We start from the raw sequence: 25,755 nt of genomic DNA on the forward strand, positions 1-25,755 counted from the left end.
ACTTAATATGAGCGGTTCTCTGGTTGCAAGACACAATATCTGGCTTTAATTTGCTAACAGGTTTTTTTTAATTCTTTTTTTTTTAATTTTTAAGTAAAATAAATAATTTGCTAACAGTTTTTAAATAAGATATGTTCAGACTTAAAGTAGAAAGTAATACCGGTGGGCTTGGCAGGTGCGTGTGCATTATTCCATTTGATTCTCACAGCGGAGCCTTGAGAGATGCTGTTAACTCAGTTCTTCCACATGAGGAATCGGAGGCTCAGGGAAATCTCAGTCTCATCAGCCAAACCCACAGCAGTACCTGGATGAATGTGCACCGTGATACGTCGTTAGAGAGTACAGTGAAGAGCTCTGCTAAGAAAAGCCTCCATGAAAAATGAGTTTTGGAAATTATTGGCAGATGGGGAGACGATGTTTCTCAGCGGCCATAAATTTATGAAGTGTTATGAGTACAGCCCCAGCATTAGGATTAAAGGACCGAAAAGAAATAAAGTGGTGGGATTCCCTGCTTCAGACAGGTTTATCCCCAAACAAATCAGATTCAGAGTTCATGGCACTGTGGACTCAACAACTTTCAGTCAGTCACCAGAAGCATCTACAAAGGAGAGAGACCTCTCTGCATACCAAGGAGGTGGAGCCATTTGAGAAGGCATCCATCTGTCCTGAAGCCATAGCTGTTGAGTTGTGAAAGCCAACAGGAGGATTTTCTAGCCAGAAGTCTTAGCTCAGGGTTAGTTTGAGAGGAGCCAAGACCCTAGTGTGAATTCTTCCTCCTGGGTACTTATCCTTCCCCCCCCCTTTTCTGACACTAGAGGAGAATGTGTGACTTCCATTTCCCAGTGGTGGACTGAGCTCCTGTGTTTATCTTTTCTCCTCCCCAAATCTCATGAAAATGACAGAATACGAAAAATAAGATTAAATTCACAGCATATTGCATTCATAATCACAAATAATTTATTTTTTTTCTCCATTGGACCATAAATTCCATGGGGGCAGAGCGGCTGCAAGCATTTAGGAAAATAATGTGCCTTCATACTTTCCCAAAGCCATAAACCCAAGAAAACCATGCAGTGACGTCTATTGAGATTTGAAGGAAGTGGGATGTGATAATCTAAGTTTTCATTTAGGCTTACGTAAGCAAAACAAAGATAATCAGATATACAGTGAAACATGCTACCCAAATACTTTCATTAGAGAGGTATATCCAGGGGGGACAGGGAGAAACAGACAAGATAAGGAGTCCCTGCTGAGCCTTTACATTCTTCAAACCACAGGATGAGATAAGCCAAGAACACAGATGGCAGAGGGTGAGCTGAAGCCTCACTCTGCAGGCATTGCCCCTGTTTGCCCCCTCCTCGTGTTAATGATATTAAAATCCACAATCAAATTCAATAAGCAGTAATTAGAGGCAGACCAACTCATCCAACTAGCTCCTCTCTTGGTTTGGGGAGGGATTGGGTAGGTGATTTATACAATGGGCAAGGAGCAAAAAGCAGAAAGGGATAGACCTGTTTTGTAAATCAGCAAACTCACAGTAAACCTGCAGTTTGGGGGGCTTCTTGGGGCCTGAAGACCTGTCATCTCCCGGCTGATGTGGTTATTGTCAATGTAAAGAAAGCAGATGTTCCTGCCTCCCCTCTTCCTTCTGATCTCCTTCACTATTTAGGAGAAAACCCCAGGAGTAGAAAACAGTGCTCATAATCCAGGTGTGGTACTGGCAGGGGTCACTTAGGCTCCTCAATTATCTTCCTTTTACTCTTGCTGCCACCAAGGAGGGTGTGGCCCACCCAGAGGAGAGAGAATACATAGAAGGGAGAGGCAGCAACATAGCACTCGGAAAATGTGCCGTGGGGGGTTGGGGGGAGGCGAGAATAAGTTTAGAACCTTGTTGCACACCATACACCAAAAATAATTCCACGTAGATTAAAGGGTTAACTATAGGGTGCCTGGGTGGCTCATTCGGTTAAGCATCTGCCTTCAGCTCAGGTCATGGTCTCAGGGTCCTGGGATCGAGCCCTGCATCAGGCTCCTTGCTCTCTCTCTCTCTCTCAAATAAATAAATAAAATCTTTAAAATATATATAGAAACAATAAGAACATTTTTAAAAAAGATTTTATTTATTTGACAGAGAGAGAGTACAAGCAGGGGGAGTGGGAGGTGGAGGGAGAGGGAGAAGCAGGCTCCCCACCGAGCAGGGAGCCCTATGCGGGGCTCGATCCCAGGGCCCTAGGATCATGACCTGAGCCAAAGGCAGACGTTTAATGCTTAAGGCGCCCCCCCCCAATTTTTTTTTTTAAGTGAGAGCTACATTGAGTGTTTACTATATACAGAGAATCTTCTAAGCCTTTACATGGACCATCTCCTTTAACTCTTACAATAGGCTTAATGGGGTTAAAAATTTGCAAGTCATTTCCTAGCAGGAAGAGAGCCAGGATTGGAACCCACACTTTTGGATCCCAAAGTCTGCTCTCCGAAGCCTGATGTGGAGTGGTTAAATAAATGAATGCACTAACACAGGAGACTGCTATGCAGATGCTAAGTATCATGTTTATAATCAGAGTTGTTAATCCGGACTCCATTGGTGAATCTGAGAACCTCCTGAAATGAGGTATCAACTTTTCTGAATATGTACATTTTTTTTTCCTGAAAAGTGAGTCCATGATTTTCTCAGGTTCCAAAAAGAGTCCCAAGACCTATTTAGAGGAATAATAAGGGAGAAATTCCTGTGATAAAATTGTAAGTGATAAAACAAGTTAAAAAGCTATAAATACACACACACATTTATATTCTAGTAAATATATAAATATATATAAATTTAGAGGAAATTTCTCCAACATATAGTATATCTGCGTGGTATTATTAAAACTGATTTTTAGGGGTGCCTGGGTGACTTTGTCAGTTAAGTATCCGACTCTTGGTTTTGGCTCAGGTCATGATCTCAGGGTCCTGAGATCCAGGCCCCCCCTCCCAATTGGGCTCTGTGCTCAGTGGGGAGTCTGCTTGAGATTCTCTCTCTCTCTCTGCCCTACCCCCCCCCCTCGCTCTTGTGCTTGTGCACGTTTTCTCTCTCTCTCTCAAATAAATCTTTTTATTTTTTACTTTTAAATATTTATTTGAGAGAGAGAGAGAAAGAGAGAGAAGAGAGGGAGAGGGAGAGGGAGAAGCAGACTCCCCTCTAAGCAGGGAGCCAGATGCTGGGCTCAATCCCAGGACCCTGGGATCATGACCTGAGCTGAAGGCAGGCACTTAACCGACTGAGCCACCCAGGCACCCCTTAAATAAATAAATCTTTTTTAAAAAGTGATTTTTAGTTTTTTCTCTTTTTAAAAAAATTTTTACCATGTTCCTGAATTTCTGCCATAATAGTATTTTATAATCAGAAAAATATGTTATTTTTTAAAGTATCAAATCCAGAGGAAAAATAAATTCCACAAGTGTCAAAATTCCACTTTAATCAATCTTCAGCCCATAGGTTGATAGGGAAAACAGGCAAAAGACACAATTTACAATAGAAAAAGTATATGCTATTTATTGGATAGAAAACATTTTATTTAGGCACCTGGGTGGCTCAGATGGTTAAGTGTCTGTCTTTGGCTCAGGTCATGATCTCAGGGTCCTGGGATCGAGTCCCGCATTGGGTTCCCTGCTCCTTGGGGAGCCTGCTTCTCCCTCTGCCTCTCTCTCTCTCTCTCTCTCTGTTTCTCATGAATAAATAAAATCTTTAAAAAAAAGTTTTATTTCACTAGTAGTTACATAAACACAAAAATTAAAATTAAAATAGACAAAGAGTCTCAAAGTAACAACATTTAATGCTGAAATGCAATGGAAGAAACACTCGAGCCCCCCTGATGGTGGTGAAGGATTTGATACAGCTTCTGGGGAAAGCAATCTGATAATACAATTCTGCTTCTGGAAATTTTTTTTAATTAGAATTATTTCAAGTGAAGTGCCAGAAACTCTAACTCCCATTGATTTAAGGCCAAAAAGGGAATTTACTGACTCATGAAAATGAAAAATCTCCAGGTGTGGCTGGCTCCCAAATTAAAATGAGGACTCAGTCCCTCTCCATTTCTCTGCTCTGCTTTCCTCTATTGTTATCTTCATTGTCATGTATACTTTCTCCATAGGGAGGCTCACAATTTCACATACAGGTTTCCCCTGATATCTGAAAGTAGAGTGTTCCTTTGAAACATTTGGTAAGCTGGAATGCCATCAAGGGAAGAAGCCATTACCATTCATCGATGCAGAAAAATTTTTGAGCATTCCTAGACCCCGAAAGTAGCCCTGGGGCTCCTGGGTGGCTCAGTCAGTTAAGCATCTGTCTTAGGCTCAGGTCATGATCCAGGGGTCCTGGAATCGAGTCCCCCATGGGGCTCCCTGCTCAACAGGGAGTCTGTTTCTCCCTCTCCTGCTCCCCATCACACCGCCCCCCTACCCCCTGCCGCTTGTGCTCTCTCTTGCTATCTCTCTCTCTCCCAGATAAATAAATAAAATCTTTTAAAAAACAAAAAACAAAGTAGCCTCTCTTAGGCTTTTCTGATACCTTTGGACACATCTTGCTGATGGATGCACATTATAAATGGAGATAAAGCAGAGATGCTCACAGACACAGTTCAAAGCTACGGAGGCTTGCTTACTGAGATGCTAAGCCTAGTTCTCTGGGAAGGCGCTTGGCAGGGCTGTTCTCACTGCTGGGGGAGAGTGGCTTCTATCACATCTATCACAACTCATTGCAAAACAAACTCTGAATGCTATTTTAGCCTTCACCTTTTATCGTAAAAGTGAAAATCCTCTTCAGATTTCTTTTTTTTTTTAAAGATTTTTATTTATTTATTTGACAGAGAGAGACACAGCGAGAGAGGGAACACAAGCAGGGGGAGAGGGAGAGAGAGAAGCAGACTCCCCGCTGAGCGGGGAGCCGGATGCGGAGCTCGATCCCAGGACCCCGGGATCATGGCCTGAGCCGAAGGCAGACGTTTAACCTACTGAGCCACCCAGATGCCTCAAAACTTCTTTTTCTAATAAATTTTCTTTTAAAAAAATCATTTTTCCTATTTATTGTATTGTTTGGTAACTTAACAAGAGGTAATTTTTCAGTTGAGAGACTTGAAAAACATCTGGAGATTTTTTTTTCGTGTTTAGATCAAATAAGTTCTCAGTTTAATATCCTGTTAGAGCTTTGTAGATATTGTTTCTTCCTTTTCGGTTTATCAGATGACAAATGCCTGATACCAGCCTTATGCCACACAAAGATCGCTATGTGATGTCCGTGCATCCAAAACATGTTGAGATGTTACAACCTGAAGAAAGCAACGGACCTCTCCCCTTTCAGGTTAGCTGGCAATGATAGGAAAGTTAAAGAAGATATAAAAACAAGAATGGACCTGGTTAAAGAACAGATGATGAGCAGAAAAAGAGAAAAAAGCAAATCTTTCCATGTAAAGCAAATTCTTGTTAAATCATTGAAGGGATGCATGGAAAGCTGAGGGCTTCTCTGGGACAGACTTTGAGATAACACAAAAAGGAGACTCTGGATTAAATCAAATCTCCTGATGGCTTTTTGGTAGCGACTAGGAAATATACAATTGAATCACATGATTCAAGAGCAACGAGACGATACTTTTACAAAGATGACTGAGATCTGATGTGTTATCAGAAAAAAACAGGATAGCTGCGGAAGGTCATGGGCCCAACTGGTCCCAAGACGGTTCTGGGAATTATTGGGAAGTAGACATTCTCTTTCCATAGGTAGTTGAAAGTGGTAGGATATACGGGTATCCCTTGATTTTGGAAAGTTTGCATTTGGCCACTTCACTTTTATGAAAGACCCACATTAACACCCGTTTCAAAAGAAATCTGAGGGGCGCCTGGGTGGCTCAGTCATTAAGCGTCTGCCTTCGGCTCAGGTCATGATCCCAGGGTCCTAGGATCGAGCCCCACATTGGACTCCCTGCTCCATGGGAAGCCTGCTTCTCCCTCTCCCACTCCCCCTGCTTGTGTTCCCTCTCTCGCTGTCTCTCTCTCTCTCAAATAAATAAATAAATAAAACTTAAAAAAAAAAGAAAAGATGTTATTTTGAAACATTCTTTAAAGGTGGATTTCTCTTGGAATAATTTAAAACTTGTTGCCCATTGAAGGGAAGGAAAAATAAAATAAAAACAGAGAAGGAGGCAAACCATAAAAGAATCTTAACTCTAGGGACAAACTGAGGGTTGCTCGAGAGGAGGTGGGTGGGGGGTGGGGTAACTGGGTGATGGGCATCAAGGAGGGCACTTGATGTAATGAGCACTGGCTGTTATATGCAGCTGATGAATCACTAAATTCTATCCCTGAAACTAAAAATACACTATATGTTAACTAAATTGAATTTAAATTTTAAAAAATTTCTTGCCCATTACACAAGAAGCAAATAATAAAAACCACCACTTGCTCACTCATTTGACCTTAGTCAGTAATGATATGTGTTGGAGAATAGTAATGAATTCTGGTTTCATATGATCCTAAGAAAGGCTGTAGTTTGTTAATACGTTTATATTTCATATATTTTGTATTTCATGTATTTCATTCTTTTCTTACTTCAGTATTGAATTAGTCTTGCCATTCAATAGCTCGGAGAGTGAGTACCCAGGCTCTTGCTTACTAATACCTGTCATGGCTCCCCATTGCCCTGCTTTGTCTAGAACACTGATGGGGAGAGAGTGGATAAGGTCACTGCTTTCCCCCAGCAGTTCTGCAAAATCATGCTGAGAGGACTTCATGGGGGCTGGAGATGGAGGGATTGAAAGTTGGCACTAGTGTTTTTCAAGTGCTTAAACTTTCTTTTAACTGGCCAAATACTTTTCCCAGAAACCTGGTATTTCAGAATATATATGACACATGTATGTATATATGCAAAGTGTGCCTATATATACTTTCTTCTTTCTCTAGACCTGTCAGAGTTGTTTGTAATTAGTAGACATGGATCCCTAAAAATTTCAGAGTTCCTTTTGTAATATTGTGTTATAACACCGCAGTTCAAGCACTGTGTATTAATCTCCCAATGTTTTGCTAGATAGGACAGAGGTGAATATAAGGTATACTTCCTGTTCTCAAGGATCTTGCTGCTCCATCGACGTGTACAACCGAGTGTACAAATGCAAGGCATATTGTGATGAACTTTATCTATCTGGGTTCACGTGAGATGAGAGAGATGAATTCTGGCTGTAGAGTCCAAGCCCAATTAACCAATGAGTACTAGACTTTCAACATGTAAAGGAAGGCAAAGGATATTCTAGGGAAGGAGAACTGCTTGAACAAAGTCATGGGAGCACATTATTTCCCCTGGGAGCACAAGGGGAACAGAGCGTATATACACAGTAACAAGGACAGGAAACAAGATGGGGCAGGGTGGGTAGTGAAAGCAAATTTTTTAGGGTCTTTATTGCCACGTAAAGAGCTTGAACTCGATTCTGTGACAGCAGAAAGTTAGCTAAGTTTTCCATGCAGGGAAGTGACGTATCCAGTTTCAAGCCTCCGAAAGACGATTCCAGAAGGTCTGGGTAAATGGGTAGGAACAGCATAAAGAATAGGGAGTCAAGTAGGAGGCTGACTAAGGCAATGGTAAATGATGGCAGCTTATAGTACAGAATAGGCATGGAAATTGAGAGGAGTAGATGCATTGGTGGTGAAGGAGAGAGATGGCTCAAAGCAAAGTTAGGCTCTCATTTGGAAGACTGGGTGGATGGGAACGATATTAACTGAGACATAGTACGTTGGGAAAATAGCAAGTTTAAGACCCAAGCTGCGAGGTTTCAGATGTGTTGGGTATCGGATGTTTGGAATGTCTAGTTGGCATCTAATATGCAAATGAGCTTCCGTTCTGAAGCATGGCTCAGATCTGGGGGACAGACATAAACAGTCAAGTCTATGGCGATTGTTACACCTCTACTTGCTGGTAATATACCTGACTTGGTAAACCGGAAATCCTTCTTTTACGGAAAATACCCGGATGTGCTGCATAAAGTATAACAAACATTGTTTTAAAGGCACAGGCAGATCCACAACAGAGTCAATGGAGAACTTCCATGTACATCTAATGGGCATTCCAGAAGGAAAGAATGTACGAGAAATAATAGTTTTAAATGTAATAGTTAAGGATTTTCTAGACTTGAGAAAGACACAAATCCAGATGCAGGCAGCGTGATGAGTCCTAAGAAGGGTAAAGAGAAATAAATCTAAACCTAGACAAAGAACAATTTTTGGCTTTACTTCTCATTTCTGAGATAAACTGGATAATCTGAATGAATGTCGGGTATGAGGGATGCAAAAATGAGCAAGATGGTTTCTGTGAAATGGTGCCTAGTGTCTACCACACACTTCTATTTTGTCCTCCTTCTTTTTCAGACTCCCTTATGTTCCTTTACTTTGGTCATATCCTTAAATGTTGCTGTTCCTAGGATTTAGTCACACGTTCTTTTTTCTTCTCAGCACATTCTTAGGTGATTTCATTAACTCACCTGGCTTTAGCTATGACCTGTAGACACTGACTCATAAATTTCTTTCTTTCTTTCTTTTAGATTTTATTTGTTTATTTGAGAGAGAGTGAGCGCGGGAGAGAGTACAGGAGCAGGGGCAGAGGGAGAGGGAAAAGCAGACTCTCCACGGAGCAGGGAGCCTGACCCAACACACGACACGGGGCTCGATCCCAGGACCCTGAGATCATGACCTGAGCCGAAGGCAGATGCTTAACGACTGAGCCACCCAGGAGCCCCTGACTCACGAATTTCTATTTCTAGCCCCAAATCTCATCGGAGCCCTAAATCCACCACAGATACTGCATACATGACTTAAAGCAGAATTCATTCTATCCATCCCAATCCTGTACCTCCTCTTCTTTACCTTAGTTAATGGCACTGCTGTCAGCAGTCTCTCGCCTTTATATACATGTTTCTTTGGCTGGGACTACATCCATCCTCCTTTCCCTCATCCAGAAATAACCAGTCCGTCCCTTAAAATTTACTTCAAATCTCACTTTCCCTATAAGCCCCTTTAACTTGTCTTTCATTTCCTGTTAGAGTCAGGTGCTGCCTTCTTTGGTTTCCCAGATCAGCATTTTGGACCTCACCCATACCTGTAAGTATTGTTTGGAGGTCTAACCTCCGGTAGACTCCAGGTCTGTTACCAGCAGGAGCTGTGCTAGTGCTGTTTTGCATCCTAAGCCTTGCCTTTGCATACTTCCTATCCTCAAGAATGGCCCGCTTTGCGTATAGTTGAATGAATGGGCAGATGGATTAATGAATGGGTGTGGTCTTATCCAGCCAGCTCCGAGGGAATCGAGAGTGTGGCTTTGGTGCCCTAGTGTCATCTGGTGACAACATTTGCTTCTATTAAATTGGCTCTGATTGGTAGTCGGGTAACGGAAGCAGAATTATTGCACAGAGCACAACAGCTGGTTTCGGGCGGTCTGTTTTCCAGCAGCAGGGAGTTGCCAATCATTGTCATAAAGCAATCTCAACAGCCCTGCTCCAAATGACCTGATGGGAAAGTGTCTGGGCTGTGGGTTGGAATATTAAGTGACATTGTGTTTCTGCAGCAAGCTGAGCTGCTTGAGTCACAGCCGCGGTAAAAACATTTTAACAAAATTAAAATCTCTGTGGAGGAGGGAAAGCGGAGAATAAACAAGGTTGGACCAAACGCTGAGATGGGGGCAATGGCAAGAGACAGAGACGCTGGTATGGCGGACACCCTCCATTCCGCAGTAGTAGGAGAATAGAGATTAAGACTGAGAGGTCCACACGTGTGATTTAAAATAGTCTCAAATTTGCTCCCCATTGAGTTGGGGGAAAAAAAAATAAAAATCTTCTAGAAAATACATACAGTAAATTGAAAGGGGCCATGGGGCAAACGCATAAAAGCTATCTCCCATGAGAGCAAATTGAAATAGATCAAGTACCTCTGGTCACTTCCTCTTTCCAAACGAATGAATTGCTTTTTAAAAAGCTCTTGCACTGCTGGGTTTGGCACGAGGAAGGAAATTCCTGATGTGTATCTCACGCGAATGGAAAATGATCCGGGTGATAAAGTACTGCTGCTTCTTCAGGGAATCGACATAAATAATTCTTGTAAATATAGGAAAACTAGAACTTGAAAAATCTTTCTGGTAGGTTAGAGCTCTGAGGAGCACGCTGTATTTTACGTTTACTCAAAGGAGTATTTCCAGTGTCACCTTGAGCGGAGGGGGGGAGGGTAAAAGGGACCTAAAAACCCTAAAATGTAAGATAGCTTTCTTGGGTTGGCTCCATTAAGAAAGGAAGGATTAACTTGTCTCACTGCCTTCCAGGTCCTGCAGTTACAGAGGTGAGTAAGAGGAGATCTCTGCATCTCACAGACAAATGTAGAAGGACCAGATAGAGCCCAACATCAGGGTATCAAAGAGCCCAAAGGCAGAAAGAACAGCTGGACCCCGGGAGGGATTAGAGGCAGGCACTGAAGGTCAGGAATCTGATTTTCTCTCCATTTCTTTTCCTCCTTCCATGGCAGAGGAACAGGACCTGTGCAGACACAGAATCATGGAAGGTCTGCTATGTTTAGGTATGAGGGGACTGGGGTCTTGGTGTCCTGGAGGAGTTGAGGAAGGAATGACAAGAGCTGGGGTGCCTGGCTGGCCCAGTTGGTAGAGCACTTGACTCTTGATCTCAAGGTCATGACAGTGTTGTGAGTTCAAGCCCCATGGTGAGTGTAGAGATTACTTTAAAAAAACAAAAAAAAGGGGCACCTGGGTGGCTCAGTTGGTTAAGCGACTGCCTTCGGCTCAGGTCATGATCCTGGAGTCCCTGGATCGAGTCCCGCATCGGGCTCCCTGCTCGGCAGGGAGTCTGCTTCTCCCTCTGACCCTCCTCCCTCTCATGCTCTCTGTATCTCATTCTCTCTGTCTCAAATAAATAAATAAATAATCTTAAAAAAAAAAAAATAAAAAAATAAAAAAATAAAAATAAAAAAAAAAAAAAAAGGAATGACAGGAGGTGAGAGAGATAAGCAGTGATCAGCAGATTGGTCTTAATTCTGTAGGCTGTGGAGGGATAAGCTGATAAGCAAAGAGGGTGATATTTTTAAGGAAATTGTCTCTGGCAGCAACATGGAGGTCAACCCAAATCCCTGACTCTTGGCCTTTTTCCACCATGATATCAATGTTGGTGTCTTCCCACTTCCCATGTGTAACTAATATAGGAGTTTCCATCCTCAAGAAAGCAGAATGAAATGCAAGTAAGAGCATGACTTGAATCCACTCCAAGTTATTTTAAACTAAATTTATCACAAACTTTGGTACTTCAGTTATTACTAAATTATGTGCAGTGCACCTCATAATTGATCATGAAAGAGTCATGATGCCATGCTTGAGAACTACTAGAGCAAAGATAGTCATCTGTGATCCACAGACATCTGGGGGTTCATAGGAGGTATCTTGAGGACCAGAGAGAAGCTAAGAAAGAGGACAGAACTCTGACACCCCCCCAAAACCTACATTTCAACCAGAGAAACCATATTTTTATTGACTATTATAAGACTTTCACCAGAATTTTGTTTCAATAAGATATTCCACTACTGGGTTGCTGGGTGGCTCAGTCAGTTAAGCATCTGCTTTCAGCTCAGGTTATGATCCCAGGGTCCTGGGATCGAGCCCCGAGTCGGGCTCCCTGCTCAGCGGGGAGCCTGCTTCTCCCTCTCTCTCTGCTGCTCCCCCTGCTTGAGCTCTCTCTCTCTCTCTCTGACAAACAAATAAATAAAATCTTAAAAAAAAAAAAAAGATGTTCTGCTACTTGAAAAGGATGACTTGCGATGGATAGAAGATGGGAGAGACTGGAGGCAGATAAATCAAATAGGAGATAATTGTAATAGTCTGGGTGAGAAATAATAAGATTAGTTTAGCTAAATTTAGTTGAATGGATAAATTAGAGCTTATAACTCGACATGAATCACAATGCTCAAAATATAAGGTATTTCCATTATGTATATAATGGGAACTCATTCTGCTAATTTATTTTGGCATGTGATGGAGTACAAATAAATAGATAAAATATATCATAACAGTGCTTCTCAGACTTTAGTGTATGCAGACATCACTTGGGGATCTTGTTAAGATGTAGGTTCTGATTCACAAGGTCTGGAGCAGGGCCTGAGGTCCTACATTTCTAACAAGTTCCCAGGAGATACATGCTCCAAGGACCACACTCTGGGTAGGAGGGTATCATAGAATCCTACAAATAATTTTAAGCTTTCAAAAAATATCCCTAGCAAGGGGCGCCTGGGTGGCTCAGTTGGTTAAGCGACTGCCTTCGGCTCAGGTCATGATCCTGGAGTCCCGGGATCGAGTCCCACATCGGGCTCCCTGCTCAGCAGGGAGTCTGCTTCTCCCTCTGACCCTCCTCCCTCTCATGCTCTCTGTCTCTCATTCTCTCTCTCTCAAATAAATAAATAAAATCTTTAAAAAAAAAAAATATCCCTAGCTCAAGGAAAGAGCGAGAGCTTTGAAGTCAGAGACACTTAGATTTAAGTCCAGGATTCACCACTTACACATCACAGCTGACCTCTCAGTCTGTCTCTTCATCTCACGATAGTACCTGATTAACTGGTGAGCTGTTGTGGGGATTAAGAAGTAGTACAACGTCAGGGCGCCTGGGTGGCTCAGTCAGTTAAGTGACTGCCTTTGGCTCAGGTCATGGTCCCAGGGTCCTGGGATCGAGCCCAGCATGGGGCTCCCTGCTCAGCAGGAAGCCAGCTTCTCCCTCTCCCTCTGCCTGCCGCTCCCCCTACTTGTGCTCTCTCTCTCTCTCAAACAAATAAAATCTTAAAAACAAAAAGAAATAGTACAATGTAAAGTATTAGCACAATGCCTAGCTCATAGCAAAAACTTAATAAATATTAGCTTACTATTATTTTCTAAAAGCCAATTATATGAGTGACCCACAAATCACCTTTATCAGAACCACTGTGGTGCTAGTTTAAAATGCAGACACCAGGAGCCTGCATCAACCAGAAACTCTGAGGGAGGATGGGCATTTTTAACCAGCCCCTTTGCACCCTACAGCTGAAGGGCCGCTGCTGGAGCTATGTGCCTGCGTGGCTGGCATGGTCAAAGGACCTCTGAAGAACATTTATTTAGCATGCAGAGCCAAAGCTTGGCTCACACCATGACCTGGCTTCCTGTAGCAGGTGGAAGGAGAGAGGCGATGTGGTCCTTGGGCTATAGAGATGATAACATTTTTAGAATTGAAGAAGACATCCATGTCCTGCTTCACCGTATTCTTTACCCAGTAAGAAGCTCCTGTCCCTGGACAAAAAAAATGCCATTTTGAGTCTCCTTCCTTCCCCAACTGTCATGCAGGTTTCTTGCCAAGATAAGGGGAACTGCATCTTTTCAAACCCATTCTGGGCAGAGCTGACCCTGGACTGAATATCAAAGTTGGTCCAAGTTATTTATTTCTGAGGCTTTTCTACTTTTCTTCCCACCGCCCCCCGGCCCATCCTACTTTTTAGGCCTACCTTTTTTTTTTTAAAGTATTTATTTATTTGACAGAGAGAGACACAGCGAGAGAGGGAACACGAGCAGGGGGAGTGGGAGAGGGAGAAGCAGGCTTCCCGCCGAGCAGGGAGCCCGATGCGGGGCTCGATCCCAGGACCCTGGGATCATGACCTGAGCTGAAGGCAGGCGCTTAACGACTGAGCCACCCAGGCGCCCGGCCTACCTTCTCTTCTAACCCCCTGGTGCCCTACGCCACCTAGCTCTTCCAAATCCCTACTGCAGGGTCTTCTCTCTCATCTATAATCTCATGCTTCCTTCCTACCTAGCAAACTACTTTGGCAGAGGTATAGGGATAAGCAGGGGGGAAGGTGGGTATCCTTTAGAAGAAAATGTTGGGCTGAACCAAAGTCCCATCTGGAAGGGAGACCAAAGTTAGCACTACCTACAGACAAAGTCAGGACTTTATTTAGGAAGCAAGGTTAAATCTGCTCTAACACATGATTACATGACCACTGGGGTCCCCAGAATTACAGAGTATAACTTAGATAACTTTAGCCCTAGAAAAAGACAGATATGACTAGTTGTCTGCCACAGACAAATCTCAAAAATGGTCCACAGGAATATCCATTTTTGATCAAATGAACTTTTCAATGAACCTGTGAGGGCTAATTATTCATTTTCTAAAATCTCTTGCACCTGCGCATATTAGGCAGTCAGTCAACAAATTACTTATTGATATCTATCATGTGACAGACTTAATTGAGCTTCTGGGGATGCTACCTCAAAGATTGCATTTATATGTTTATTTTCTAAACACACAGATAAGTTAATTTCAGGTGATTATATAATCATATGCTGTAATACATGCTATGAAGAAGAGAAAATAGAATAATGTGCACGTGAGTGGAGTTGTTAGGGGAGACTTCTCCCTGGAAGTACAATTCAAGCTGAGGCGTACATAAGGGGAACATGGTAATCAGGTAAACATTCAGGGGAACAGCATTCCAAGCAGGACAATAGTGCAAAGACCTTGGGATAAGAAAAACTTGGCATGTTTTCAGGGACAGAATGAAGGCACCAATACATGTTTACATTAAATATGTGGACATCAACGGGGCGCCTGGGTGGCACAGTCAGTTGAGCATCTGACTCTTGGTTTAGGCTCAGGTTATGATCTCAGGGTTGTGAGACTGAGCCCCAGGCCAGGCTCTGCACTCGGCGTGGTATCTGCTTGTCCCTCTTGTTCCCCGTCTGCCTCTCCCCCTCTGCCCCACCCCCAATGGCATTCACATGTGCGCTCTCTCTCTCTTCCCCCCTGCTCTAAAATAAACAAAGTGTTTTTTTTAAAGTAAAGTCTTCTTTAAATAAATAAATAAATAAATATGTGGACATCAAACATCTAGCAGACATGATTGGGAGCCTCAGTAGAATTTGAACTAGGGCACATTATCAATTACTTTTCTTTTTTTTTTTTCAAAGATTTATTGTTTTTATTTTAGAGAGAGAGAGAGAGCACGTGAGCAGGGGGAGGGGCAGAGGAAGAGGGAGAGAAGCAGACTCCCCTCTGAGCAGGGACCCTGATGTGGGGCTGGATCCCACAAACCTGAGATCATGACCTGAGCCAAAACCAAGTCAGACACTCAAAACAACTGAGCACCCATGTGCCCTTCAGTTACTTTCCTTCTCTTTTCTTTTCTTTTAGATTTATTTATTTTAGAGAGTGTTGGGGGTGGGCAGAGGGAGAGAGAAAATCTCAAGTAGACTCCTGGCCGAGCATGGAGCCCAACACAGGGTTCCATCTCACAACCCCGAGATCATGACCTGAGCTGAAATCAAAAGTTGGGTGCTTAATCCACTGAGCCACCCAGGTTGCCCCTCAATGACTTTTCTTTTAATCCAGTAAGTATTAAATACCTCCCCTCTCCTCCAGCTGGCAGGCATTCTGCTAGATGCAGAAGATAAGAGATGCGTCTAAAAGTGTCTGCCCCAAGTAGCTCAGAACTGGTGGTGGAGACAGATGTGCAAGTACACAGTTAAAGCCACTCCAAGCGAGTTACAGCTGTGGAGCGGGTTGCCATGAGGGGCTGTGGGGGCTTAGAGGAAGAAGGTCTCACTCCTCCAGAAGTATGGAAAGCTTTGAGTTGAGCCCTTCAAGATGAATAGGATTTAACAAGATGAGTTGTTCCCAGCAATACTGTGGACTAGATATTCTGAAAAATCCTCCAGTTACTAAACACTGAACTGCTGAATTAAATACAGTAAATATCCTTTGAGAGCCAGGAACGTATAATGGTGAACTAGTTTCAAAGCTCCATATTGTCTTGAGGGCATTTGTCAGTAGCAGGAACCCAGAGTCCTAGGGGAGGCTGGGGTGGGGGCCTGTGAGGGACAGGACACAAGAGACAGACTCAGGCACCGATAGATAGCTGGGACACTGGAAATGAGACACCCCACAAAAAGTCAGGAATCCTGAAGAGCCTCACCCTCTTCAGAAAGGCAGGAGAGAAAGCTATCTGCCCCTTAGCAGGGGCAAAGCATGTCAAGATTAAATTGTTCGTTTCAGTCTAGGTGCTGGGGACAGAAAGAAGTCTCCTGAGGGAATTAATTACCACAGCTGACCCTTCTGTCACTCAAATTGGGGTCTGATTACACTACTGACTCTATTTCCACCACAGAATCCCCTAAGGCTCAAGAATGGGTGGCACCATGTCCTTCAGGAAGATGGTGTAAAGGGTGGGCTAAAATGAGGATTGTTTATGGAGCGATTAGGTCCACCCTGAAAGTCTATACATTTCTCAGTATGTAAATTATATTTCAGTAAAGATTTTTTTTTTTTTCCAAAGGAGGAGCAGGATGAAGAGAAGGAGGAGGAGGAGTTAAATGTCTAGATCTACTCCCTCGTTTATGTTTATAGACAAACTTCCCTAGACTATAGTTTTCCTCTCTGGAGAGGATAAAAGATCCTCTGTACTAGGGAACATCAGACATAGGTAAGGGTACAAATGCAATAAGCAAAAATAATAGGTGAATGTGTGCCCACAAGATACTGTGGCTGGTTACCCTAGCCTTCTTCCTTCTTCTTCCCCCCAAGTTCCCAGAACTTGGCAGCTGTGTAAAAAAAGAACACTAGGGTCTTCCTAATAAAATGGCTGATCCCGGATCACCATAAAGGGTGTTTGGAGCTTCCGGTAAGCGGTTTAGTCTCCCTTTCTTAAGAATGAACACCCAGGGGCACCTGGGTGGCTCAGTCGTTAGGTGTCTGCCTTTGGCTCAGGTCATGATCCCAGGGTCCTGGGATCAAGCCCTGCATTGGGCTCCCTGCTCTGTGGGAAGCCTGCTTCTCCCTTTCCCACTCCCCCGGCTTGTGTTCCTGCTCTCACTAACTCTCTCTCTGTCAAATAAATAAATAAAATCTTTAAAAAAAAAAATGAACACACAACTGGGGTGTGTCAGTTGACTGTCAGACTCTTGATCTCAGCTCATGTCTTGATCTCAGGGTGGTGGTTTTGAGCCCCTCTTTGGGCTCCATACTGGGTGTAGAGCCTACTTAAAAAAAATAAAGAATGAACACACAACCAAAGATTACTAGACATCTATGGAAAACTTCCACTGTGGAAGATAAAGACCCATACAAACAAAAAAGCAAACAAGCAAGCAACCTACAAAAATAGAGACCAAGCATGGGAAATAATACTTTTTAAAGTTAAAAAAGACCCTTTCAGACAAGGGTATTGCAATTGCAAAGTAAGAACAGGATGCCACAAAAAGGAACATTTAGAAAACAACAAAAAGAAGAGGTCTTAAAAATGTTAAATATGAAAGCAGAAATGAAACACTCAATCTCGGAGTTAGAACATAAAGTTAATATATTCTACAAAATAAAGCAAAATGACAGAGGTAGAAAATAGGAAAGATTACAGAAATTAGAGGGCATCTTAATTAGTTCAAGAACTATTAAAAAAAGTACCATAGACAGGATGGCTTTTAAACAGAAATGTGTCTCTCACAGTTCCAGAAGCTGGAAGTCCGAGATGAGGGTACGAGCATGGTCAGCTTCAAAGAGCTCTCTTCAGGGTTGCAGACTTATTATTATATCCTCACATGGCACAAAGAGAGCAAGCTAGCTCTCTGGCCTCCTCTTATAAGGGCACTAATCCCATTCATGAAGGCCCCACCCTCATGACCAAACTATCTTCCAAGGGCCCCAACCTCCTAATGCCATTGCATTAGATTAGATTGGGTTTTAGCCTATGAATTGTGGGGGGGACACAAACATTCAGTCCCTAACAGAGGGCCAGTCCCCAAGGGACAATATTTAATACCCATTCCTGGAAGGACAGAGAAAACTGAGCAAAGTAAATCTTTAGTGAATGTTTTCAAGGACATTTCTCAGAATCTAAGGATGGGATTTGCAGACTGGAAGGACACACTGATAAAGCCCAGCACAATGGATAAAACAGATCCACATTGAAGCACATCATTATGAAATTTCACAAAATTAGCATCAAAGTTTATTAGCTTTCAGAGAAAGAGAAAGTAAAAACAACAACAACAACCTTGATTGTATATAAAGGATCAGGCATCCAAATGGTTTTGGACTTAACAGTAATACTAGAAGCAAGACATCAACAAAGCACTTCAGTTTCCAGTAAAGGCAGGGTAGGAAACTTAGCAATCCCCCTGCTGAAAACAGTGAAAAACACTGGATAAAATATATTTTTGAAGATAAAAATACCTCAAAAGCATTAAAGACATAGACAGTTGGGAACTCTCAGGACTAGAGCTTATAACCAGAGAGGCAAGCAGAACATCACAACAATAATGGCAAACCTGAGCTAGACTTGCTCTCCTTCCCCTGCAGCGCAGGGAACTGTGGGGAGGACAGCCTTGGTGCTGCCTTGGGGAGAAGGAGGGGAAAAAAAGGGAGAAGCTGACCTGAGGAGGCCGTGCCCACGGATGGCCCTCACATGAAATTGTATTGCGTACATAACCTGGGTGGGCCAGGAACTCTCAAACCTTGATGTGGTTCTTCCTGATAGTGCCCTTAGGCACCTGGAAGAAACAAATGGAAAGTTCTGCAGGAAGGCACATCCAGCCTAGACCTCGGAGAACCACCACAGTCATTTTTCTAAAGTAATATCTAGCAGTCAGCAGAAGCACACCAGAAAATAAAACTTGAATCTGAATGACAACAGGGCACTGGAATTATCAGTCATGAACTTTAAACAACTAGGCCTACCAAGTTTAAAGAACTAAAGAATTTAACTTAAAAATATCTTTAGGAAACAAGGAATTGTGAGAATGACAGACCAGTTTTGAAAAAGAACTAAAGACCATTTCCAGAAATGAAAAATACATGAAATAATTTTTAAAAAAAGACAGTACAGTAATGCCTTCACAGTTTAGAAGGAAAATGATTGCTGATCTGAAATTCTATACCCTGCTAAACTATTAATACATTACCAGGTTAGGATAAAGAGACTTTTGATTGGCAATCATTCAAAAACCTGACCTTCCATGTACCCTTTCTGATGAAGTTACTGTAGGATGTGATCCATTAAAATCAAACAGCAAAGCAAGAAGACATGGAAAACAGAAGATCCAGCCTAAGAGAGAGGCCAAGGAAATCTCAAGGAGGAAATTGAAAAGAGGTACCAGGGTGATAGCTGTGCACAAATATAGGGGAAAGCAGTCTACAGGGAAGGAGTAGGATTCAAGGACACATTGAGAAGAGCTGTCATCACCAAGATTCCTAGCATCGTTCTAGTCTCCTCCCCCACTTTTTTTACCTGAAGACAGAATGCCTGCTCATATTCTTTTTTTTTTTTACGATTTTTAAATTTATTTTTCGACAGAGAGAGACATAGCGAGAGAGGGAACACTAGCAGGGGGAGTGGGAGAGGGAGAAGCAGGCTTCCCGCCAAGCAGGGAGCCCGACATGGGACTCGATCCCAGCACCCCGGGATCATGACCTGAACCGAAGGCAGACACTGAACTGGCTGAGCCACCCAGGCACCCATGCCTGCTTATATTCTTATATGTACTTGACTTTTCTTAGGTGTTGCTACAAAAATTCCTGTTTTCCCCTCCATGTCCTGTTGCTTGAATCATCTAAGAAGCTCATTTATTCCAAGATATTTTGATATACTCCTAAGAGCTGAAGTTAGGTCATATGATTTTAAAGATTTTATTTATTTATTTGAGAGAGAGTGCACAGGTGGGGGGAGGGGCAGAGGGAGAGGGAGAAGCAGACTCCCCACTGAGCGGGGATCCTGATGCAGGGGCTCAATCCCAGGACTCTGGGATTGTGACCTGAGCCAAAGGCAGACGATTAACCAACTGAGCCACCCAGGTGCCCCAGGTCATATGATTCTCGAAGCAAGAAATACAGACTTTCAATTCCCTTTGATACTATTTTTTATGACAATCTGTATGTTCCAGCCAGATGCTCCAGCTGTGGTCAGTCAGCCATGTTTTCCAGAACTCATTCTTTTCCTAAAAGTTCCCAGAACTCAATCAATTTCCCAACATCAAACTTAGTAAAACACCTACACACTTACACATAAGTAATAACCTCCCACATTAGGATGTACAATGATTAAAACCCCACTTCCGGGGTGCCTTGTAATTAATAAGGCTGTCACAAGCAGTTGACTTGTGAGATCCAGCAACACTGAAGCCTGCACGCTTGGTGCCCTTTCAAACCAACCCCTCATCATTCTGACATCTCCTAATCAGTTTTGGAAGTAATTTGAGACTTTACCTATGTATCGTTTTGTTTACAATGTTGGATTTGGGGACATAAATAAAAAATTTTTCTCTATAAACTTCAGCTGGAAAATGTATTAAGAGGCTGCACTGTGTGAAGTTGGGGGATTAAGGCCAAGGGGTCTTCTAACAAGGAGCTATCAGAAACGTTCCGCTAGTTGCCCTGTAGCCTGGAAATCTTTCTTTCAGTGATGTCACCCCCGAGCTGAATGCCAAGGGAGCCACGGAAGGCCTACTGTCAACTTTGGTCCTGGGAATTTCCACCATACAAACTGAGAGAGAGGGTATGCTCAATAAAAAATTCAGGATATTCAACAGTGGTTGAAAAACATACCCTGAAGGGATGGTTTCCCCCTCTTGTCTGATTGGTCACTTAGAATTTGATGATTCAAGTAGTTCCAGGAAATAAGACTCATGACATCAATCTGTGTTAACATTTGTCTCAACCATTCCATTCTCTCATGATAACTGACAGCACTTAGTGTGACAAAGCCAGGTGGAGTCAATTACAGCATACATTTCACTAGATCCTTTAGAGCCCATACCATTAGAAGACATTCTGCCAAGAAATTTTACTGCAGTCTTAAATGAATTAATATGACCCTGACACATGCAATTACCTCACCATTATTATGCTTCAGGTTGAGAGTTTGTATGTATCTGTTCGTTATCTATACTTTCAAGGGTTAAAGTGATTATACAACTGAATTGAATCATTATTTGCTAATTGCTACCAGGCTATTTTAAAGGACTGAAATGATTGGGCTATTATTTCAGCCTTTTTAATTGGAAACAAAGTAAAATGTCTCTTATTGATGTTTTCCTGAAAGTCATTTATTAAAATTATGAAACATTCACTTTGCTATTTAATAAAAACCCACGATAATGGCTTATTTAAGAATGAAGACTTCTTTTCTTAAAGCAAGATCAACAAATGTAGGGTCATGATGCTGATCACCAATTCTGAGGTGGCGGGGGGTGCGGTTCCCACACCACCAAGCAGTTCTCCAACTCCAGCTGGGTGTTCCACAATTCTACTCAATTCTGACTCTACTACTTGCAAATAGTGTCAAATTCCCCAGATTAAGGGCTCAGTCCTATAGACTGCACCCCCACTTGCCCTCACTTCAGGGGCCAATCTTAAGTCCCAGTTGTCACCTGGGCTTCTGATCAACTGTCTATAGTTTGGAGGTTCCAATGACCTCCTCTTCCAGTTTGATTACTTTGCTAGAGCAGCTTACAGAACTCAAAAAAACATTTTACTTACTAACTAGATGACTGGCTTATTAGAAATGGATATAACACAGAAGCAGCCAGATGGAAGAGGTGCATCGGGTGAAGTTCAGGGAAAGGCTGCAGAGTTTCCAAGCCCTCTCCAAGTGCGCCACTCTCCCGGAATCTCTGTGTGTTCACCAACCAGGAAGCTCTCCTAACCCCATCCCCTCGTGTTCTTATGGAGGCTTCATTACATAGGCACGATTGATTAAATCATTGGCCACTGGTGATGGAATTCAACCTCCGGCCCCTCTTCCCTCCTCTGGGGTTGGTTCACACAATTGGTTTTCCTGGCAACCAGCCCGCAAATGACCAGGAGAGGTCCAATGTCATCTCATTAACATAAAAGACACTTATCACTCCATCACTTAGGAAATGCCAAAACTTTTACGAGCTCTTTGCCAGAAATAGGAGAGACCCAATATATATTTCTTATTATAACATCATATAAGGTACATAAATGATTATATCCTTGGTTAGAGTTTGAGTTGAAGAAAGACATATGATTGATAAAGAAGAGATATTTTGGAGTGTAGTTGCGGTTTCTCTAAAGGCAATATATAAATTAGGAGAGGCTAATTGCTTTAACAAACGGTCCCCACATCTCAGCGTTTTGATTAGTGGAAGTTTACTGTTCACTCGTGTAAAGTCCCAGGGCAGACGTTCTTAAGCACTAAAGGAATTGCTACTCAACAATTGATCTTCCTTCCATCCTACAGCTTCGATATCTTCCTCAGAAGGCCACCAAGTTGTGAGAGAGGAAGAGAGTTCCAGTGGAAACAGCCCTGGGCACATAATTCCTTGCCTGTTAAGTGACATGTCACTTCCCTCATTCCATTGGCAAGAACTCACCGCCATCCTGGTGGTGTGCTGGAACCATCTGGTCTCAGCTTCTGAGAGTTCTTCTGTGCATGTTTTCCCAACTCCACATTCAATGGCATCCTCTTGGTGGCTTGAAATAGGCCTTTGTGGGAATATGGACACCATGGAAATAGGCAAATACTATACATGAAGCCTTTTTCCATCTGAAGAGCCAAGTGTTAAACATGGACTAGCACACCAAAGAGTCACAGGGTTCTACCAAATAGATGCAAGAGGGCCAGAAAAGGGGTTGGCTGTGTGTCCAAGAGGAATGAACAGGTTTGGGGAGTGTCTAGCTGCTTTCTGTTACATGAAACAAATTGAGAAAAAGATAAATAATTTTTTTACTTTGGAAATGATCTTATGACTGTTCTTTAAAAAGAAACATTACTAGAGCACCTAGGTGGCTCACTTGCTTAAGCATCTGACTCTTGATTTTGGCTCAGGTCATGATCTCAGGGTTGTAAGATGGAGCCCCATGTGGGGCTCCATGCTGGGCATGGAGCCTGCTTAAGATTCTTTTTCTCCCTCTCCCTCTGCCCCTCCCCCCGCTCATGCTCTCTCTCTAAACAAACAAGCAAACAAATAAATAATAAAATCTAAAAAAAAAACCACATTACTCTGGTTTTGGTTTTCTGTTATGTCTCTGTTATTTATATACTCTAAACTCAAGAAAATTGTTTATGAATGGCCTAACTAAAAATATATTACTGTTAAATGAGTAAGATGCCATCTTGTATGTGGATTTCTCCAAGGGAAGCTCCCCTCCCTTTCAAGTGAGGTTTCTGGTCTTCTCTCTCCTACTCAAAATACTACACACCTAATACCATCCTTTAAAAAAATATATTTTTTTTATTTTTATTTTTTTAAAGATTTTATTTATTTATTTGAGAGAGAATGAGAGAGAGCACATGAGAGGGGGGAGGGTCAGAGGGAGAAGCAGACTCCCTGCCGAGCAGGGAGCCCGATGCGGGACTCGATCCAGGGACTCCAGGATCATGACCTGAGCCGAAGGCAGTCGCTTAACCAACTGAGCCACCCAGGCGCTCCCATCCTTTAAAAATATTTACGGGCATTTCTTTCTGATTTTGTAGCAAGTTGAGCTGTATGTGACTACTCTTTTTGCAGGTCATAAATGGTCAAATATCAGCAATTTCATGTGGCTCGGCCTACAGTAAGCATAGTTGTTTCCTTTTTTTCAAGTACCATTGGGAAGTTACTGTTATCTTTTGTTTTATTTGAGAAAGTTAATTGGATCACCTTACAGGACCACTTACTAGCAATATAAATAGCCAGAAATTAAAGATTAATGATCTTTCCTCCACCATTCAAACTCCTACAACTCTACCACCCTTCCAAGGGGATTGGCTTCATAGTCTCTTTGACAATCGCTGCAAGGATGCAATTGCTCTTTTTGGAGAGAGAGAGAGAGCCTTTTTTCTTTTCTTTTGCAGTGAAGGCCTCTGGCCAAGCATAATACCGTTTTCTCCTTCGGTTCATGAGCCTGCTTTTTTCTGTGGCCCTCTCTACTTCTGCCACTATGACAAAGAGAACTTGTAGAATTCTTGAGAAGTGTACTGGGACTTTTTGCAAAGCAGTAAGTGATACATAAAAGTATGACTCACTGTCATAGTTAGTTGCAAGGAGTAGCTTATGTACCCCCAAACCAAAAAGGTACAAAACCCTGCCGGCAAGTCCAGAAGAACTTCTGTTGTTTGTCTCCCCCATCTCATACGTCTCCTTGTCTCTCTCCTTGCCCAATGGTTTCAGGCCATGTTCCCCAGGCTTCTGTGATACACAGATTATCCTCTCCTCCAAGATGTCAGGGAACATTATCCTGATCCTACCTTTTCCCATAGAGATAGCAAGAGAAGACAGCAAAGTTGTCTGTTTGCTTTCTCAGTGTGGTGGCACTGGGGCCAGGACGGAAGCTGGATGGGATACCTGGAGCAGGTTTCCCACTGGTCTGGGTTGGGAATGACCCAAGAATCAACACAAACTCCCCATGACTCCTGTTTACCCTGGGGCTGCCCTTCTCTCTCTGGTCGCCCTTCCCCACTCTCAGCGCCTCTCATTTCTTTTGCACAATGTATAGGACTTCCTTTTCACCTTCTTCCAACTCTTCGGTCTGACCTTCTGGAGTCTGTAAACTCTCAGGGACGGAATGGAACCACAGGGTAAGGAGAAAGACATGTACACACAAATGCAAACTTGACCCAGGGCCCTATTTTGTCTGTTTCCAAGGAACTTTCAAATCGACCTTGTATATATATATCTCTCTAAGTCATTGTTTTTCCAAATACTATTGGGACTAACCTCTGGTGTTTCATTTTCTGCATCTGCTTGTTATTTGGACTTGAGACATATTTGTGGTCCATGGTGTTATTTACATAGAGTCATTGTCATGTCAATGGCTTCATGTGATAGCACAATAGTTTTGCGAGGTAAATAGAGCAAGGAGTACCCTTTGATAGTGTGTGAAGTGGGCAGTCAGAAAATTTAGGCCTTTCCCATGGTCCCACAGCTAAATAAAGCTGATAAGTGGTGGTTGGAGGTAAGAAGGGGAAGGCTTGAACCCAAGTCCGAGGGCTCCTAACTTCAAGTCTAGGGTGCATTCCCTTACAGGCCTTTGTCTTGTGCAGCATGAGACATTTAGCCAGAGCATTACCATTAGTTTCTATTTGCCACACATGATACACATGTACATCCTTATCTTTATCCAAAACACATCTCAGCAGAGCACATTTGAGAGACTTATAATGTCACAGTATTTCTGTCTTCTTGGTGTTTTGTCATCTTTGGTGACTGTTTTTATTTCTCTCATTCTTAAAAGATATTTTCAGTGAGTATAAAATTCCAGGTTGGCAGGTGTGATATTCTTTGGATGTATCAACCTTTCTAGTTCACAGTTATTGAATCAAATTCTGATCTAGGGGTTGCTGTGAAGGTGTTTTGTAGATGTGTTTAACCTCCATAATCAGTTGACGTTCAGTAAGGAAGAGCATCCTATGACCTAAATGGGCCTGATCCAACAATTTGAAAGGCCTTAAAATGCAGAGCTGAGGTTTCACAGAAGGAAACAGAAATCCTGCTTGTGGACCATAGCTCCAGCCTGTGCCTGAGTTCCGGCCTGCCCTCCAGACTTCAGACTTACTTTGCCAGCCCCCAAATGTCTTAGCTGATTTTTTGCAACAAGTCACTTCATATGTATCTCCTCCTGGTTCTGCTTCTCTGCTTAAACTCTGACTGATGCACACACCTTTTCTTTCTGCTCATTTAAGACATCCCTGCATCGTCTTCCGACTTCCATTGTTTCTTCTAGAACTCAGCTGTGTGTCTAGCTGCTCTTA

The sequence above is a fragment of the Neomonachus schauinslandi genome, chromosome 2, assembly GCF_002201575.2.
Source record: "Neomonachus schauinslandi chromosome 2, ASM220157v2, whole genome shotgun sequence".
Taxonomy (NCBI): domain Eukaryota; kingdom Metazoa; phylum Chordata; class Mammalia; order Carnivora; family Phocidae; genus Neomonachus; species Neomonachus schauinslandi.